Source organism: Eucyclogobius newberryi, unplaced genomic scaffold, assembly GCF_026437365.1.
Source record: "Eucyclogobius newberryi isolate DKJ021-1_F unplaced genomic scaffold, fEucNew1.0.hap1 SCAF_14, whole genome shotgun sequence".
In the NCBI taxonomy this organism is placed as follows: domain Eukaryota; kingdom Metazoa; phylum Chordata; class Actinopteri; order Gobiiformes; family Gobiidae; genus Eucyclogobius; species Eucyclogobius newberryi.
In genome coordinates, this window is record NW_027315768.1 from 28224804 (window position 1) to 28246706 (window position 21903).

Consider the following 21903-nt stretch of genomic DNA (forward strand, 5'->3'; position numbering starts at 1 on the left):
TCTTCTTTCTTGTCTTCTTCCTTGTCTTCTTCCTTGCCTTCTTCCCTATCTTCTTCCTTGCCTTCTTCCTTGCCTTCTCTTCCTTGCCTTCTTCCTTGTCTTCTTCCTTTTCTTCTTCGTTGCCTTCTTCCTTACCTTCTTCCTTGCCTTCTTCCTTGCCTGTCTTGTCTTCTTCCTTGCCCATCTTGCCTTCTTCCTTGCCTTCTTCATTGCCTTCTTCCTTGTCTTCTTCCTTGTCTTCTTCCTTGTCTTCTTCCTTGCCTTCTTCCTTGTCTTCTTTCTTGTCTTCTTCCATAACTTCTTCCTTTCCTTCTTCCTTGTCTTCTTCCTTGCCTTCTTCCTTGCCTTCTTCCTTGTCTTCTTCCTTGCCTTCTTCCTTGCCTTCTTCCCTGTCTTCTTCCTTGCCTTCTTCCCTATCTTCTTCCTTGCCTTCTTCCTTGCCTTCTCTTCCTTGCCTTCTTCCTTGTCTTCTTCCTTTTCTTCTTAGTTGCCTTCTTCCTTACCTTCTTCCTTGCCTTCTTCCTTGCCTGTCTTGTCTTCTTCCTTGCCCGTCTTGTCTTCTTCCTTGTCTTCTTCCTTTCCCATCTTGTCTTCCTACCCGCAGAGGCGAGACGGCAGCGCCATCTGCAGTCCGACTTCTTCAGAACAGCACCCAAGTGTGTTTAAATAACAAGGCCCCCTCGTCCCGGTTGATAGTCCAACACATTTCCGTATTTCAATTGCCTCCTTAACACAGCAACAATTTATGCTTGTTGTCCTTTTTAGTTAGTTCCCATCCAGTCCACAATGTGTTTCTCTCTTTTACAACGATCAGAAATGGCTGATTTGAGCTGTTCCTGTTCCGCTTTGCGCTTAAATTACCAGAAGGAGCAAATAAACCTCATTAGACTGACCTCTTCCGACTAGGCCCGTGAGACGGTACGATGGCGGTCTACTCCTCCATCCACACCTACAATAAACAACTTTCACGTTATTTGGAGCGCGTTGAAGCCAGCCGTGCTATTCTGTTGTAAAACTGTTTGCTTTCACCTCCCGTCACCTTCTGTTTCTGTTTGTTGCTGGGGATATTAGCCACTCTGCCCGCTCCCTAATGACTCGCAGCGCCTTTAATGTGGAAGTGTAACTCTAAATCCCGCCGCTAATCCATCTTAATCCCACGTTCTAATCAATACCTCACCGCGGGTTGTCTCTATGCAAATGCTCTCCTATTTCACAATAATCTTTTAATACGGTTTTAGCAGAAGGAGAAGAAGCAGTAGCGGCAGTAGCAGGAGCTTTGTGTCGTCCCCTGCCTCTCCCTTGTTTGCCTCTTCAAGTATGCTAATACCGGTGCAAATTAACGTATTAGCATGTACATAACGCCGTGTCTTGACTGCATCTTAACCGTGTCACTTTTTTTCTAATCACGCCCGCTAACAATGATAGGTTGCCCTCGTTTCGCCGCAGCTGTCAAAACGAAAACCTCAGGTGCGCGAACAGGAAACGGGAGAAAATTAGACCATCGCAACACATCAGAGAAATGATCGTACATAAATTTTTCTGACAAGCTCCCACTCCGCTGTCACGAGTCTTTGGAGCGGCGCTGTAATTAGAGATGAAATGTTTTGTGCCGCGGATGGAAAAGGGGGAACGTACATGCATTTTACGGACTGAAACACAAAGGGGAGGATGTGAGACGGATTGGAATGATGTAATGTCTGTTTACCCAAACTTTGAAGGTGGCGAAGGCGACCGCCAGGGAAAATATCTTCCACCGTCGATCAATCAAACGGAAAGAGGTATAACAGCAATCGAAAACGTTAAGCAATACATTATGCATGTTCTGGAGAGTGTAATTGGTTCAAAAGAAAGAACTGAAGTTTTTTAATGTGTGTTCCAAGGACAAATCTGACCTTTTCTGAACCGTTTTAGAATGATCTTGAGCTTTATCAGAACATTGCAACATAAACAACTTTTTGAATGCACATAGTGGTATTGGAATTGGAATCAAGCCTAATCCTTAGTATTAAAATTGTGTTTGAAATGTTAGTATCATGACAACACTAGCAATACTTAACTTTTCTGTTGGAGGGTCCACCATCTGCTTGTCTCTGTTATGGCTTTGCCTGGAATGTCGTTGGTGAATGAACAATGCAACAATACTGTATAAAATAACATCACAAAGAGCCAGAATCCTATGAAAATTGTCTGCACTTTTGATTGCAGTTCTGTTTTAAGTTTTTAAATGTCTCTAGTGTAAATGTACAAATGTGTTTTTTTTTGTGTGTACTGCAATTTTCACTTTGGCCCAGGTCACCCTTGAAAAAGAAGTTTCAATCTCAAGGTGTTTTTACCTAGTTAAATAAAGGTTAATAATAAGAGGGATAAGGTTTTCATCCCTCCTGTGAAATATTTCAGGGAAAGTACTGCAATAAAATCAAGTATTTTGATCACCATTATATTCTGAAAACACATTTTAACCGACACAAGATCAAACAAACATGGAGTGAGAAAGAAATATTTTTTTTATTTGATGAAAGGCAAGTGTGATCCCAGTAGGGAAATGTTAACCTGGTTCACGCCAGACTGATCTGTGTCTCACTCTTTTTTCTTACATGAATCTGTCTGGAACGGTTCTCACCAAAAGCCGACAGGAGGTGAAAAAAATACTTCACGCTGAACGGTCGAAGCGTCACAACAAGAAAAATCTATATTGTGTTAAATCCAGTGGGGGGAAAAGCATGTGCCATTGTGTGCACCTTTTAAAAAAAACAAAATTGTCCATATTTGTCCTAAAATAGGCCAAATGTGTCCTCTGCACTGGGGTCTTCGGATATTGAGTGAGGCTTGGTTAGGGGTATACTTGCTTATAGATTACTATTGATTTTGTCATGCATAGTTTAGGTGAAGAGGATGATGCAAAAGTATCAACTATGTGGGCGCTCACTCTAATAAATATATGTTTTTAAAAAGAGGGTAATTTTGTTCTGACTGATAAAGAATGGGATAATATATGAACATTACAATGGAGGACCACAAAGTCACACATTTGAAGAGAATTCTGTTGGAAGAATGTATGTTTTTCATAACACCACGTCAAAGTGATCATTAATCAATAGTAAATGATAAATGTTAGAGAAAATGTGGTTGCCAAGAGGAACATCATTATCATGTGTTCTGGGACTGTCCTGTTGCTCAAAAATACTGTACAGTGATTAACAAGTCATTGCAGACTATTTTTGACATCACCGTCCCAGTCCATTTTCAAATCAGGTCTGAATGTCGGTTCAGTCTTTAATCGTTGGTTCAGTTTGTGTCAACTATTTTTTGTAAGGGCCTGGTTTTCTTGCTGCCAAATATGCTCCAAAGATATCCATTTAATGTGTATTTTTGTTCTCTCTCTTTTGTGTTTTTCTGTTCTGTTATATATATATATTTAAAAACGGGAGAGAGAACCAGGGTTTACCAATAGAGTAGAGTTGTTGCAAGGCATGGTTTTCCACCCAGAGACAGCAGGGGGGACAAATATGTCTCAAAATGCATATTTCATCATTTTACGGTTTAAAATGGTAAAAATTTAACTTAATTAAGCTTTATTATTAAGCTTTATTCAATAGCTAAATAAAGATGATGGAGAAAGTGCCTTTAAATTGATAACTTTGCTGATCGCTTGAGAGGCAGATTAACAGACTGTGACTGTCTGACAGCAACAAACATGAGGGTGAAATAATGGTTTGATTTGCATCAACTAACACTTCGCCGACAACTTTTAATGATACAACACAAATACAACATTTTGAACAGAATGCCATGGTTTGGGTCTCGATTCACCCCCAGTAAATGCCACTCTTATAGCACTTATGGCCAAAACAACAATTAAAAACTGACTTTGAAAACAGATACTTATCTCATCCACATTGATTTGAGGGAAGCTGAAATGTGGAATAAGGCATTGCAACATTTTCTGAAACTTTTCAGACGATGAAAGGTATTTTATTGTGATGGAAAAGTGAATGGAAAGATAAACTTCAGAAGTGGCTAGTTTACTATAGATGATTTCATTACTTTTCTATGTTGGTTGAATTTATATCAAATCAATAGCTGGAGTTCAAATTAGACATTTGAACAATTTAGCAGAATCTTTAAACTAGAAAGAAAAAAAAAGCAATTAACCTTCTTAATAAATTAAAGGGACTAAATCTATTCAAGAATATACCCACTGTAGTTGTGTACATTGTTATTGGCCTTTAAACATGCCCTTGAGTTCCTGTACTTTGGCATCTGCATGTTTCTGGGACTTGTATCTACTGAAAGCACACACATTACTGTACATCTGTGAGGCGTTCCCTCGTGAGGATTTGTGTTAGATCTCCATCTACAAGCAGCAGAGGGAGATAAACAAAAGCTCCCTTCTCTGACATGCTAATGCAGGACTGCAGTTGTAATGAATGCAGTCAAAATTGTCACTGGGATGATTTATGGATTAAGAAACAGCACAAGAGCCTTCTGGATCTCTGCCTATGATGTCACAGATCTGGGACATTTTCAACATTCTGAGTGGATAGAACTTACCATACAAGATTTATCAAACAAGCATGAATACAGATGTGTTTTGATGAGGGAACAGTATAATAGCATGGTTAAAGTTAAAAAAAAAGAAGCTAAATATGTGTTCTGGTGATACAATTGTCCCCTTAACAGAACCTGCAGACATATTAATTTAATTTGATTATTGAAACAAACAACCATCATGTTGACAAATGATAAATCAATAAAAAATAAAGAAACGAATGCTCTTGCAAAGACAACAGCCTGCACATTACAGTTGTAGCGGCGACCTGCTCCTGTAAAGCCGCTGAAGGGCGAAGCTGGTCGCGGTCCGGTAACCTTGTACGACGCGCTTAACTAACAAACAAATCTGCAATATCCCAGTGGGACTTTAATGAACGTGCAGCGGTCACAGCGGGAACATAAGCGGATGTGGAATATTGCATTGATGAATGGTGAATTGATACAAAATAAACCAAAAACACACTCTGCGTCCCAGGTGAGTTGAGGTCAGTTCACTTTCACACTGGTGTTCACACACACTAATGTCCATGTGACACCCCTCCCCTCCACCGGGGGAGCAGCCGCACACGCCCATCGACACAGTGCTTGTTCCAGAAGCCCGTCCGAGCTCCGCCATATGATGTAATGATCCTTCTTCTGGTTGTATATATTTAGTAGATGGTAGAAAAGTGAAGAAAAAAAATAGTTTTAAATGGGACCGACCAATTGATTACACAAATTAGTGCGATTACATTGGAAGTGGCGATCATGTGGGAAAAAGAGGAACAGTGGGCGGGGCGGAATGAGGACTGGAGAAGGCTACGTTGGTGAAGTAGTAATAATTAGTGATGCTAAATTTCTTAATCAATGAATTCATCTCTTATAATACATGACATAATATACATTGCTTTATTGCGTCGCTCTATGCACTCATCAGGGGTATAAGCTACTCGTGTAGACACAGCTGCCCCGGGGCAAGCGGGCATGAAACCTGGCTGCACATTCATAGTTTGCCCGTGGGAATTGAGTCACATAATCTATCAGTTAGATAGCAAATATAAATAAGTTATGCTCGCTTAAAACGTGCCCCCCATAAAGACCTATATCTGAAAAGTAGAAGAGTAATAAACTGACTAAAACAAAATATAAGAAAAGTAATATCATGGCTCAAAACTACCCCTCAAACCCACCCACAGTTCAGCTCATCCATTTACTTGGTTCCACTCCTTCACACCTGCTCCCAAGCTTTTAAGACCTCCAAAGCCTTTATCGCTACACACGGACTGTTCTAGGGCCGTACATGTGCGCCGCATGCTTAACACTCCACATTGTAGCGAGTCACCGCTTCGAGTAACCTATTTTCGTATATATTCGGCCCGGGCGCCGGAGCTCTTCATTTACATTCACGGTGGAGTGTGTTTCTCACTGAGAGGGGCCCCCACAATGAGGCCAAGGTCAGGTATTGTCTTGCTCTTACCATCAGACTTCCAGGTCCAGCCGGCCGCTCGCACACATGACCGCTCCCACAAGTTAAACGTCTCTGAACGCCACCGGAGCAATGGCCTTGACACATCAACAAGTCAAGAGGGAACGGGAAACCTTATCAGCGCTCGGGGAAGGCTGCGGGACGGGATGAAGGAGGAAGAAATTCAAGAAGGCTATTTTTTCCCACCTCAAAGTCGTACTAGAAGCCGAAATTTATGTGGGATGTTGCAAGGTGTAAATAGTGAATAAATAAGTCAATGTGGGCTCTTCAAAATGGGAAGAATAAGTAGCACAGCTTTAAGATTAACATATTTTATAACGGCAGTGCTTTTATCACGTTGGTCATTTGAATGTGGTGCGCGGTGTGAGACTGTGGAAGTTTGTAGTAAAAACAATGGGTTGTTTGAGCGGCCCGCGAGCCAAATTTAAAAATGTAGATTGTGTGAAAAAGAGCTCACGGCTAAAATACAGTGTACATGGTATAACGACATGCAAATATGTAACAAGGATTTAAAAAACAAATGGATACATGTTGCCTTCTGCAAAGGAAAATACAAAAAGAATGTTTTGTTTATGGATATGCATAAGCACACACATATTGTTAGTGATTCTCATGTAAATTGAGATTGAAAAATCCATTGAAAAATTGAAAAATGCAATAGGAAGGTAATAAATAAAGGTGAAACTTGCTAATCATGACTTGAACTTGAGTCCGACTTGAATCACTGATGACTTGAGACTTGACTTGATAAACTGGACTACGTCTTGGGACTCGTCTTGGGACTCGACTTGGACTTAATGGACTACGTCTTGGGACTTGACTTGGACTTGAAGGACAGTGACTTGGGACTTGACCAGGAGCTCATTGACTTGAGACGACTTGATACTTCTCCTCAACAACAAAAACGCTTTTCATATAAGAAACTATCAATTTTCAGGTGATAGTTAGATGTACTTTCAGTGTTTAATTTTCTTCTCATTTGTGGCCACAGCTTTAAGAAGATCAGTTACAAGAAGATTTTTTATTGCAAAAATCCAAGCTGTATGCAATCATTTGGTGTGCGTTAACTGTCCCACCTGTATAAATAAAATGCTGTTTACCATTTTAACCGTATCCAAACCTCTGCAATAAAAGAGCAAAACTGCATCACATTTCACCTTAACAATACCATTATGGCGTTTTATTAACCAAATATTGTAGCGGTGTAATAATGTCCGTGAGACGGCCATATCCAAATAGGATGTTTTGATTGAAATGCAGTGGTATGTATGGATGTGTAAATGTGTACTATGTAACTTTTCTGTTGTGGAGTCAGTGTTGCAATGGCCATATCTATCATAAATTACTGTTTTTATTGACAAAAATAGTAAAACATGCAAACTTCCAATGTTCAAATCTGAGCTAAAAACAGTTTTGTTTAGCTGTGCATATGACTGAAAGGATTTTTCTTCTCTTTTGTGACTTAAATTGTCTTTGATTAGTTAATTTTATTGTATTTCTATTTTTGTAATTTCTTTGTGATTTTAATGCATTTTTCCTGCTGTGTGAAGCACTTTGAATTGCCTTGTGTATGAAATGTGCTCTAGTGGCGGTCACCTCTCCATGGATCTGACCTGTAACTTACCCTGGTGGCGTCTCCTGCCCGTGTCCTGAGCTCATCATACTGTAGAACATTCTAGAGAAAGAAATAACATCTACATGAAGACAAGCAGGTGACACATCCTCCACCAGGAAGGTTACATACTGCGCCTTTAAAACACACTGTCCCCGTCAAGCTCGACTTATACAGAACAAAAACTGTATGAAAAGTCTTCTACATTCTATAAATCCAAAAATATGTCCTATAAGTGTCCCGAGATGATGACAAATCTCAATATTGTCAGTGCTTAACCAAAGTCCTTCAACTTTGCGATGGCGTCGGTGAAACTTCCCGGTGACCTCCGCGCCGGGCTTTTCCGCCGCGCACGTTGTCAGGTGTGCGCCGCGCTGCATATAAATCGCACATTTGCAGGGAATTAACGTCGCGAGCTGTTTTTAATGTCACTTTTGCTTGGCACTGACCTTGTGTGAAACATCTTCCTCTCGTTTCACAGCGACGATAGAGCGCTGCGTTTTGGTTTTATGGGGATTTCATGCTCCCCTCTCTCCGCGCTTGTACGTTATAGTGGGCGCCGATCTGACAAGACGGCGATTTCACCCACATTTTTCCACAGACGGTGTAGACGCGGCTGCTGTGGACTTCAAGTGATATTGGCAGGTTATTTTTCTTATGCCCACAAAAAGGATCAGCTACTTTTGTTAGCATGGTTGTATCTAATCAGAACCAACCCTCGATTACTGAGACATTCTAAAAGAGTACTGTATTTTCTGGACTATACGTTGCACTGGAGTATAATGTAAGTCGCACCAGTCAAATAATGCAAAATAGAGAACAAATAATCATATATATAAGTCGCACTTGAGTATAAGTCGCATTTTGGTTTTTTTGTTTTTTATAAAATCCAAGACCAAGAACTGACATTTCATCTGTAAATGCAGTTTAAAATAATAACAGATGAGAGAACATGGTGAATAGGTGTACGTATGCTAACGCTAACACCTTAAGCTACATGACGTATGCCAACGCTAACACCTTCAGCTACATGAGGCACAGACAGAACTGTGGTAAGTGTCTGGTATGTTAACGTAACATATGAACAGTTATTCAGATAACTATAGCATAAAGAACATGCTAACAAGTTTACCAAAGCATCAGTTTTACCCCAAATCACTAAATCCATTGAATTCTTCTTCCTCTGTGTCACTTCTAAACAACTCCACAAACTCCAGAGGAAGAGGAAGTGCTGATTCTTCTTCTGCGTCGCTTAGAGCCTAGAGCGCCCTCTTGTGGTTGTCAGTGTGAAAATAATCTACATGTGAAATGCGGTTGCCAGTGTGAAAATAACGAATAATATCACATATAAGTCGCTCTGGAGTATAAGTCGCACCCCGGCCAAAACTATGAAACTCATAGTCTGGAAAATACGGCACTCTTTAACTTACTCTTCTCCATAGCAATGTTATTGTTTGGAATATTTGAGGGAATTAAACTTTTCTATCTTTTATTCGGCTAAAAATCAAGTACATATTGTTTTATTGCTCAAAAAAACACCTCGGGTACAATGCATTCTCACCGAGAGCGGGTTCTGCCCTCCCCAGAGCCGACCTGTAACTTGTCCTGGTGGCATCACCTGCTTGTTTCCGTGGTGATGGATCCGTTCAAGGCCACACTGTGCAGAAACATGTCCGTGGAGAGAAGCAGGTTAGAATCAGAAAGGTTAGAATATGCAGCTGTGAAGATCATTTCAACAAAGGATTTATCATTCTGTTTGAAGCCACAACACGTCAGTAAAATAGTTTGAAAATTGGTTAATCTGATTGTTTTTATGACTGTTTGATGTTTCTAAATTCTCTGTTGGTAAAATCACTTCCTGGTGTGTAATGTAATTGAATGAAATTGAATTATACAACTTAAAAATGTGCATGCAATGTACTATTTCATCATTTAATGCTGGAAAAATACAAACCGTTTTCTTTCCTGAAATTCTAGCGAGACCATTTTTCCTCGACACAATTCCAGCGATGCTTTGTTTCCATTTCCTCTCAATTTACCTCCCACCGCACACCAGATTTCACTCTCCGTCTCAGAGACCTCGAAGCGACGGCACTGACCAGCGTGTGCGGCGCCAGCAGGATTCAGTCTAACACGCCGCTGTACGAATACGTTAGCGAGTTTAGCATACGTAATGGCGCTAGCTTTTCTGCGCTAACATATGCCGGCTGTTTTAAATGACGTGCGGAGTAAAATGAGAACAGAGGGATTGTCGCAGGCTGGGATGCACATCATTCCGGGATGCGCGGTGGCTCCTTGGCGCCTGTCGTGCCATCTGGACTTGTTTGCGGAGACGTTAAAAAAAATTCCCGCTCCTCGGTTTTCAAATGGAAGTCGACTGTGTTTGTCCTGCACTTTTGTACCTGTGGTGTTTATTTTTCCACAAGGAATTCTTAGAAAGACAAGCTGGGGGAAAAAAGAGCGCGTAACTTTTCACAGCAAAGAATTGTGGTGATATTATAAACAGAAAACGTTATATTTAAAGTCCAGCGGATGAAGATGTGTCATTATTTTGAGAATGGATAAAATGGCATAATTTTTCAGAACCTTTTTTCTGAGTAACACTCTTTAAAACTCTTTTGCAAGATGATTTTTGATGGAATGGAATGTGTTGAAGAGCAATTTGTCAAATCCAACACTCGCATTATTGGGTCTTTAAACTGCTTCTTTTTGTCGTCATACATTTTTGTACAAATGTTGCAGGTAAAGAAGCGCTATTTAAATGCAACAATTTAGAATCAAAAGACATTTCACTTCAGACTCTTAAATCATAGTGACCTGAAAAGAGGGAATGAAATGAAAAAACTGTTGCTGAAAAAGAAAATTCATCCCCATGTTATGCTGCATTGTCCTGTCTATTAAATAAAACTCTAATTAACCTTCAATCGACGCTGTATTAGCTTCTGCCACTGTAAATACAACTACAGACCAAGGAATCCTTATTCATCCTTTCTTAGAGTGTCCAAGATTTTTGTTAAACATTCTTCACTAACATTTTTCCACTTCATTTCACTCATAATAGCTGTGTAACCTTCATTTCACAAACACAACACTTCATTTACTCTCAATAGAACAATTGAAAATATGTTTTAAAGAATGTGTGAGATAGTATAGAATAGTGAGATAGACAGTATGAAAACTATGCAAATTATTAGAATTATTAGATGCAGAATTATTTGACGTTGTGTGGTGAAGTTAGGCTTAATGTTTAGGTTGATCCTCATCAGTTTATGGTTTTGGGACTTGGACAGTTCACAGCAAACTGGCTTTTGTATTTGTAGTTAGTTTGTCAGGCACATCTAATCTTTGCCCGGTCAAGTTTGCATTAACAAAAATAGATCCTGTCCGAGTCCTGTCCGAGTCCTGTTCGAGACCTGTTCGAGACCTGTCCGAGTCCTGTTCGAGACCTGTCCGAGTCCTGTCCGAGACCTGTCCGAGTCCTGTTCGAGACCTGTCCGAGTCCTGTCCGAGTCCTGTCCGAGACCTGTTCGAGACCTGTCCGAGTCCTGTTCGAGACCTGTCCGAGTCCTGTCCGAGACCTGTCCGAGTCCTGTTCGAGACCTGTCCGAGTCCTGTCCGAGACCTGTCCGAGTCCTGTCCGAGTCCTGTCCGAGTCCTGTCCGAGTCCTGTCCGAGACCTGTCCGAGACCTGTTCGAGACCTGTCCGAGTCCTGTCCGAGTCCTGTCCGAGTCCTGTCCGAGTCCTGTTCGAGACCTGTCCGAGTCCTGTCCGAGTCCTGTCCGAGTCCTGTTCGAGACCTGTCCGAGTCCTGTCCGAGACCTGTCCGAGTCCTGTCCGAGTCCTGTCCGAGTCCTGTCCGAGTCCTGTCCGAGACCTGTCCGAGACCTGTCCGAGTCCTGTCCGAGTCCTGTCCGAGTCCTGTCCGAGACCTGTCTGAGTCCTGTTCGAGACCTGTCCGAGACCTGTCCGAGTCCTGTCCGAGTCCTGTCCGAGTCCTGTCTGGAATGAAGAAACACGGGCTCAGTGGAATCCCCCCCGTGTCTCTTTGTGGATTCAAACCTCACCAGATGCAACAGTAAAACATTCTTTGTGACATGTCGGTGTAATCCCTCATTCGTCCAGGCGTGTTCCATAGTAGAAAAAGCTTCAGTTGTAGTCATCTGGACTCAGTTTGAAAAAATAGACGTTTCGACTCTCATCCAAGAGTCATTGTCAACCAGCATACTCCCTGAAGAAGCTTTCAAAAGAGTGCTGGATTTTACACAGACAGCACAAGAAGCACAGCACAGGAAGAACAAAGAACGCCAAATCAAGAAGTTCAACATTCTTTTGAACAAAAAGAATGCAGGTGAGGTCGAGCTAGACATTAGGACTGAGACAGACAAATTAGTGACCAGCAAAAACAATTGGATTAAGAACCTATCAGATCGTGTTCTGACACAGGCAGAAAAGGAGGTGCTTTCTAAAGGGCTCAACTTTTCTGTCACCTCGAAACACATCCCTACAGAGGACTACATCACAGCCACTGAAACTGCAATTAGGAACAACAAAATGACTGAATCGGAGGCTGCAGACCTGAGGCTACGTGTCACAGCGACCCTGAAGAGTGCCAAACCACCGCCTTCAAATATCACATCTGAAGAGAGAAAAGCACTTTCAGCACTGGAAAAAGATCATAGCATCAACATCCTCCCAGCAGACAAGGGACGTTGCACTGTGATTCTCAACGCAGCTGATTACGAAGCCAAAGTCCACACCCTCCTCGAGGACACGACCACATACGAACGCTTGAAAAGAGATCCGACCAGTGGCTACAAGAAGAAAGTGATAGACTGTTTACAAAGGCTGGAAAAAGAGGAAGCGATAGACCGGCCTCTGTATTACAGACTGTATCCTGGTGAAGCCATGCCTTGCATTTATGGCCTTCCAAAAATACACAAAAAGGAGGTTCCACTCAGACCCATAGTGTGCAGCACAGATTCCATCACTTACAATGTGGCCAAGCATTTAACAACAATATTGGCTCCGCTTGTGGGGAATTCGGAACATCATGTGGAAAACACGCACAACTTTGTGGATAAAGTGAAACATCTCCAACTGGACCCAGATGACCTCATGGTTTCATATGATGTTGTGTCCCTGTTCACCTGCATCCCGACCTCTGATGCAGTAGCAGCAGTGAGGACCAGACTGCAGGAAGACACCACCCTACAGGAAAGGACCAAACTGACTCCTGAACACATATGTAAACTGTTGGACATCTGTCTGAACACCACCTACTTTCAATTCCGGGGACAATTTTACAGACAGATTCATGGCTGTGCCATGGGCTCGCCCGTCTCTCCCATAGTGGCCAACCTGTACATGGAGCACTTTGAGAAGAAGGCACTGTCCTCATTCTCAGGCATAGCCCCAAAACTATGGCTCCGCTATGTCGATGATACTTTTGTAACAATCAAGAAACAAGAGCGGGAAACCTTCTCTGATCACATCAATGCTGTGGACCCACATATTAGGTTTACAAGAGAAGACGCTAAGGAGAATCGCTTGGCCTTTCTTGATTGTTCCACGATCAGAGGAGAGGACGGGAAACTCCAAATAGAGGTATATAGGAAACCTACACACACGGACCAGTATCTGCTCTTTGGTTCCAACCACCCACTACAGCACAAGCTGGGTGTGATCAGAACCTTACAACACAGAGCTCAAGGTGTGCCCACCAGCTCAGAGGGCAAGAAGAAAGAGGAAAAACATGTCCGAAATGCCCTCTCAGCCTGTGGTTACCCCGCTTGGGCTCTCAACAGAGTGAAGAGAACCAAGAAGCAGGACGAAAGGCAAACTGAACAGAGAAGGAAGGGTGTTTCTATCCCTTATGTGTCTGGCCTGTCGGAAAAACTGCAGAGAATTTTTAGACAACACGAAGTCCCTGTTTATTTTAAACCAGGAAACACTTTAAGACAAAAACTGGTTCACCCTAAGGACAAGTTGCCGACTCAAAAACAGAGCAATGTAGTTTATTCGATCCAATGCAGCGAAGAAAGCTGTAAAGAACGGTACATAGGTGAGACAAAACAGCCTCTACACAAGAGGCTTTATCAGCACAGAAGAAATACAAGTTCAGGACCTCAGAGTGCCGTGCATCTCCATCTTGAAGCCTCTAATCACTCGTTTGAAGACGGTGAGGTGAAGGTTTTAAGCAGGGAGAAAAGATGGTTTGAAAGAGGAGTCAAGGAAGCTATTTTTGTTAAAAAAGAAAGACCTTCTTTAAACAGAAATGGAGGGCTAAGGTTTAATCTTCCTGTTATTTATGATGGGTTACTGAACCCCTGGAAAGGTAGAGGACCAGGACCAGGACATGTTGATGCTAATCAGGTACTCAGGGTGGTTGAGCCAGGGTCTCACAAAGACAAAGAGGATTCTAATAGCCCATTAAGATTCTGAATAGGCTAGCTCGGTAGATACAAGGGGGGAGTTTCTGTTGAAACAAACAACTCTTTCTACTTCAGGAAGGCTCCGCCCAATGGGTGGGTCTTACCACAGAACAGTATTAATATCGGAGTTCTCGACCTAAATTCTGTTATTGACAATGACTCTTGGATGAGAGTCGAAACGTCTATTTTTTCTAACTGAGTCCAGATGACTACAACTGAAGCTTTTTCTACTATTCTTTGTGACAGTTTATTTCTGTGTTTTGGTTTCTTGGTGTTTGTTCAGGAGAAGATCGCTGTGTGCTGCCTGTCTCTGTCTGAAGAGCCCTGGACCTCCAGCCTCTCACCTGCTGCTGCTGTGTGGACATGACTCTCCACAGGCACATGGAGGACACATGGAGGGCACGTGGAGGACACATGGAGGACACGTGGAGGACACATGGTGGACACGTGGAGGGCACATGGAGGACACATGGAGGACACGTGGAGGACACATGGAGGACACGTGGAGGACACATGGAGGACACATGGTGGGCACATGGAGGGCACATGGAGGACACATGGAGGACACATGGAGGACACATGGAGGGCACATGGAGGACACATGGAGGACACATGGAGGGCACATGGAGGACATGTGGAGGACACATGGAGGGCACATGGAGGACACATGGAGGGCACATGGAGGACACATGGAGGGCACATGGAGGACATGTGGAGGACACATGGAGGACACATGGAGGGCACATGGAGGACATGTGGAGGACACATGGAGGGCACATGGAGGACACATGGAGGGCACATGGAGGACATGTGGAGGACACATGGAGGACACATGGAGGACACATGGAGGGCACATGGAGGACACATGGAGGACACATGGAGGACATGTGGAGGACACATGGAGGACACGTGGAGGACACATGGAGGACACGTGGAGGGCACATGGAGGGCACATGGAGGACACATGGAGGACACATGGAGGACACATGGAGGGCACATGGAGGACACATGGAGGACACATGGAGGGCACATGGAGGACACGTGGAGGACACATGGAGGACACATGGAGGACACATGGAGGGCACATGGAGGACACATGGAGGACACATGGAGGGCACATGGAGGACATGTGGAGGACACATGGAGGGCACATGGAGGACACGTGGAGGACACATGGAGGACACATGGAGGACACATGGAGGACACATGGAGGGCACATGGAGGGCACATGGAGGACATGTGGAGGACACATGGAGGGCACATGGAGGACACGTGGAGGACACATGGAGGACACATGGAGGACACGTGGAGGACACATGGGGGGCACATTGAGGACACATGGAGGACACATGGAGGACACATGGAGGGCACATTGAGGACTCGTGGAGGACACATGGAGGACACATGGGGGGCACATTGAGGACACATGGAGGGCACATTGAGGACACATGGAGGACACATGGAGGACACATGGAGGACACATGGAGGGCACATGGAGGACACATGGAGGGCACATTGAGGACACGTGGAGGACACATGGAGGACACATGGGGGGCACATTGAGGACACATGGAGGGCACATTGAGGACACATGGAGGACACATGGAGGACACATGGAGGACACATGGAGGGCACATGGAGGACACATGGAGGACACATGGAGGACACATGGAGGGCACATTGAGGACACGTGGAGGACACATGGGGGACACATGGGGGACACATGGAGCTCATCTATGCTCTGGACCAGCTCTGGAAACACCTATGGACACCTGCACTCACAAACTCACAGCAACTTCACTTTATTTTCTGTAAAGCTTCTGGTGCAATTTAAGCTTGGTCTTCATTCGTTTCTTAAGTCTTATAATTTGTTTTATTGATTTGGACTAGAATTACTGGTGATTAACAAAAACAAAGATCGTTCTGCAAGTAATATTTAGTTTTTCATTATTGCGCTGTAACTATAAGTCATAATCATGTGTTTAAAATTGGAATTATTGAAAAAGTGAGAGTCATGACAACAACAACATCAAGAAGTACATTTGTGTCTATCAAATATTAGATTAAAGGGAGCTTTACCTTTACTCTTTTCTTTGAAGCGATGTTACTTGATTAAGATAACGCAATAAGTTTACATATTTGTTTGCAACTTTTACATATAAAATCTTACATTACTTCAAGAGAAACTATCTATTATCCACCTGCGTTGCATCAATGAAATTTCCCCATGTGGGACAATAAAGGAATATCTTATCTTATATTTCATGCAGTGTTTTGCACAATCGAAATGTGGTTGAGAAAAAGAGACAAACGGCAGAAGAGTCAAGGATTTTCCAGACCAAATCAAGTAAAAACAGAACAAAAATACTTTCTAGAGCCTCATCATGCTGGAGAATCAAGACGAGAAAACGTGTTCAGCTGCTTTTTTATCCTTATCCATGTGACAAAAGAAAGAGAATCATAAATGCCACGTCAGAGCTTTGAAAGTGTTTTTTCCATTTTGTATTAGCGCTCTCCAAATCCCCCAGAGGAGGTGAAGAACAGGTGCCGGTGAAGGTCACAGCGTTTCATTCACGCCATTTCCATGACCATCAAACCGCAAAGAGCCTGAGCCCCGAGGGTACGAGCGCGTCACCTTTTAAAGATATCACTCCAAAACTGTTTTTCCCTCTTTATTTGGTGCATTTTGTTGCATGCAAATAGCTCCCGGCCTCTCACATACTGGGCTGACGCTGACTGGGTTAAACACACTTCACAGCAGAGTTGAAGGCAGCACAAGGCAACAGCAGAAGTCATTTTGCACTTCATCTCCTGCTCTTTTGTCAAAATAAAACGTGTTGATTCATCTGCGTTGCTTTGATTTCTGTCATTTCTTTGTGATTTGAATGCATGTTTTTCCTGTCGTGTGAAGCACTTTGAATTGCCTCGAGTATGAAATGTGCTTTACAAATAAACTTGCCTTGCCTTTGAGTAAATGAAATGTTTACTTCGGTGCTGTAGGACATTTGTTCTACAACCGACTGAATATGTGTCGTCATTGTTACGGGACCATCACTATGTATAAAACCTCATCATCTCCTGATTCCTGTTTCCTTTCTGAATATCCGAGCTTACGTTTAAGAACACTTACATTTAGAAGGATGTTTATCACGCCTGGCTCACATAAACAATGGTCTGGGTCTGATTCCTGGACTAAATGGGAAAATTGTCACATTTATATGGCACTTTTTGACCTTTAAGGCGCTCAAAACACTTTAGATAAAGGAAACGCACACACTTCCACAGACCCATTCACACACACATTCACACACATTTCAAACACTGATGGCGAAGCGGCTTAAGTGTCTTGCCCAAGGACACAATGGCAGTATTCATCTGTGGAACCTGGGCCAACCTGTGGGCCAGTGGACGCGACCATCTAACAACTGAGCTACTGCCGTCCCAAACAGAGGCTTTATTACATTTGTTGTAATTGACTGGAAAAACCAAGATTTACATTTAGAATTTCAATTCAATTTATTTTTACAGTTTATTATTTATTTATTTATTATTTATTTAATTAAATTTTTTATTCAATTTATTAACAGCTGCCTCTGAATTTAGAAAGATTAAATATGAGTTTGCCCTCCTTCTGTTTCCCATTAAAAACACATTCAAGGAGCAAACAAATACTCCCTTGTAAAAGATATTCTAGATCTTGATTTTCCCTGTTTAATACAAAAAAACAACTATATTTTCACGTATGTCTTTGGGGAAATCAAACGCACAAGGCAGAAACACTAACAAGCTCCATTTTGTATGTTTGGTGAATAAATGATGTACAGTGTTAGTACACAATATTATACCAATGTGAAACTTTGCACACTGCTTTGTCCCATAGTTCAAGAGCGCACTCGTTATGAAAATCACAACATAAATGATGGATACGTCACTGATAAAAGTCCACGTCCACCTACCTGCTTTTATTTTTCACCACGGCCGTTTTCCACACGCCACGGCTGCACTTCAATACCAACTTGACGGAAAATTGGATGCACCCGACAAGAGTAATCAATGCAAAAAATGTAGGTTTCACGACTGGAGGAGATTGTAGTCTGCGTGCGAGGATAATCCCCAAGTAATCTTGACATCATCAAATCGCCGAGTTCTCAGTCGACGGCATCAGCGCGATTTTCCTTCCTCCGACAAAATCCAACGTGAAGCGGCTTTTAATTAAATCCCCGCTTCTCTTAGGGTGTCCATATTACTTCCCGTACAAGAAATAGCAGGAAATATGTCATTATAGGAAGGTCAGCGTGATGGAGGCCCCTGGTTGGGTTTTTCAATAGCTTGGGGCTTTTTAGAATGAGTGGCACATACTGTCTTCAGGGTCCAATGAGATCCGGGTTTGCACAGGGCAAATTTAGCGAGCGGCTCTTAATGAGAAATCCTCCTCTTTCCTCACCTGAAGGAGTTGGTTCTGAATTGCACATGCAACGATCGGGCTCCACACATTCCGCTGATATTCGATCCATGCTCCAGAAAGAAGACATTTTAAGCGTTCTCCTGCCGTTGGTGCAGTCACGATATTGATTTTAAGTGTCTTAGAAATAGGTCAGTTTGTGGTTCAAAACTGCAATGCTGATTTTTCGCCAGCTCCTGTAGGATGTCACTGTAAATGTCATCACAACAACAACAACGTTTAAGATAAGATAAGCCTTTATTTGTCCCATAATAGGGGAATTCCAATGCAGCAACACAAAGTAGATACAGAAGTAAATCGACAAAGAACAGATAATTTATAGAAAACTTCAAAAATTAATAGAAAAGCTCCTAGAAAAACCTCTTATATTCTTAATAACAAGTAGAATATATATATATATATATAATAATAATAGTAACAATAATAATACTCTTATTTACAGCAGTTATATGGACGGAGAATATTGCACATGAATATGACAGTATTGCACATTTATTTTGCAACATTTTAGGTACAAAACAAATACAAAGCATGCGAGTTGTAGGATAGGGTCGTTTCCAGAGCAATAGTGCCTCAAATGCGTGACAATTCAGATTAAATGCATGATCGGGGGTTAAACTATGAAACAAACACGCACCCCTAAAAGATCTGAGGGTTCGTCTTTTCAGTTCTGCTCCTACATGAAGATATTTGGTTAGTGGTTAGTGTCTGCACACACTGGTATGACTGTGTGTGAATGTTAAGCCTTGAAGGTGGGAAAGAGCAATAGTGTCAATAACCATTTATGATTTCATACATTTCGTCGCTTATTTGATTTATTATTAATGCCTCCCGTTTTAATTAGAAAAGTCCCACTGAGAGTTTGAAGTCTCATTTTCAGGGGAATCCAAGAAGTAAACTGATATTGCTCATTAGTGGTATGGAAAGCCTTTGTCCTCCCTTTGCAGACACAGGGAGAACACGCAAACCCCAGACAGAAATACTCCAAAACGAGGAGCAGGAGATTCAGTTTTGGGGATCCGACCGTCACATTCTGACATTTTCTCAACTTTTTGCACATTTTAATGCTTCCGTTACTTAAAAACTGAGGGTAAAATATGCACTTGCTGTCTGACACATCCCATTCGCTAACAGGAACCTCTTAGAATACTTTCTAATTCACTTCCCCTGTCAGTGGTCACAATGTTATGGACGTATCTCAGTCACAAAGATGAAAGCAGCTCATCCAAAGCACTGGCTAAAAACTTGGTCTTATAGCTTCAGTCGCGGTCCGTGCGGGAAAAGGAGTGGAATTGATATCATCTCGGGGCTCACTGTGGGATTGGACTTTTCTTTTCCGTTTGTTGAGGTGAAGTTATTGAGAACACATGGATGTATGGGATTTAAAAAATACAACAAAATGTACATAAATGTGTTCTTTCAACATTAAAAAAAAAGTGTTTGTGTCACCAGTAATTATTCTATCTTTGATGCAGATAAAATAATGGATAAATTGCATATGTTTTGATGAATCTAACAGAACATTTCCACATTTTTACAGTAACAAAGAAAAAACAACAGAAACTCATCAATGTAGTTATTAGTATTATTCATATTTTGCCCCAGACACCATCACAGACTTTTTAAATCCAGGCTTCAAACACATTTATTCAGACTTGCTTTTAACACTGTGTAATGTAGTGACACTTTAGTTTGTTTCTTACTTTATGTTCTGTTTTGCCTTGATTTTATTGTGAAGCACTTGAGTGTAAAGCGCACTATAAATAAAGGTCGATTGACTGATTGATATTTTAATTGTTGTTCCTTCCTCTTCGATCGCTAAAGCTTTATTAGACAAGGCCGTTTCCTCGATGAAATGTGAGTGAAGAGTCAGGAGAAACATTCAGCAATTGGTTATCAATCTCACGAGAATGACAAAGTGCGTTGCATATGTGCTGTGACCAAACCCCGTGGCCACAATGCAGCACGAATAACAGATTTGACCATTTAACAGATTTTTGTATCGTGCAAAGCTTTTTCCCCCCACTATTTATGTGTTTTTGTGGGCAAACGTTGTCCTTACACCCTCCAGGCATCCACACAGCAGCCATCCAGCTATAGGGAGGAAATCTCAGTGGCTCCACATTACCAAGTGTTGAGCCAACTTTCTCCACCACTTTCATCTTCGTCTAGCTCCACTTAATGCAACTGAACAATGGATAAGTACTATCGGTGCAGATCAAACGCCACGCCGGCTCCAGGAAACTGAAGAGTCCTCTCCCCGCGCCTCACCTTTAGTATAGCTGTCTAACACTCGGCACCAGAGGGGGGAAAGTCATCTCTAATTAACGTGTCACAGCACAGCACCGGCAAATGAGCTCCAAGACACTGACGGCCCCAGGCTCGTGCCATTAACTATTCACTGCTTATGCACGGCGCGGAGACAACAGTGTGACGAGGGCCCGTGCATTATTCATGCGGCTTAAGCTGTTGGCACGTGGACACTCTGGCCTCGTTGTTGTGCGACACGTTGAGGACGCGGTAAGTGAGTAAAAAGTGCAAAAGGCAAGTCGACTACATGGGTTTGAAAAGTGCTCTAGGGTTGAAGGCGGAGGGGGCGTCGCAGAGAGGTTTCCCGCCAGCTCTTCCTATTCTCCGTTCAAGATTATATTGCGATATTTCAGGGTTTAAGATTAATATGGTGTGTTATGTAAAAGAAGTAAGGCAAAATGATTACAGTTAATATGTGTGTGGGAGGGCTAAGTCACATGAGGCTATAAAGGTCAGAGGTTAAGCGTGTCACTTCCTCTTCCCTTTGTTTCAACCTTTATGTTTGTAAAAAAGACTCATTTGTAATATTGTATAATGCATTTTTAAGGGTCTCAACGGTCATGTCGAGTTTTAAAAGGTACGCTTTTATATTTGATGTTATTATTAATGAAATGAAACTGTTTAATGCAACGCTAACTGCGCTGGGATTTCAGGCTCGGTGCTGGTTGCCGTTTTCACACAGTTTTTATATAGTTCGTTTTGATATAGTGTGTTTTATATTGCTTATTTTAAACTAGTTTTAATAGTAATTGGTGTCGGTCCTGAGGTTGCTGGGGAGGATTAGGGCTCACTTATAGTTATTGGTGATGGTGGCACTTGTTGGGTGTTTTCTGTTATGGAAATAGATTGTTTGCTTTAATCTTGTTTGTTTGTCACTTGTAGTAGGCCTCTCCCTCCCCAGCTTAGAATGGAACCACCAATTCTTAATCAAACCTTTTCATATTTTGTTGTAAATGAAAGCTGCTTTAAGGCTGTTTGACCCACACTGACTGGCTTACTTTGTTATTAAAGCAGACTCACACTTCCTGAACACTTAACCAGTGTTACGTGTGGGGTTAATATGCTGGTGAT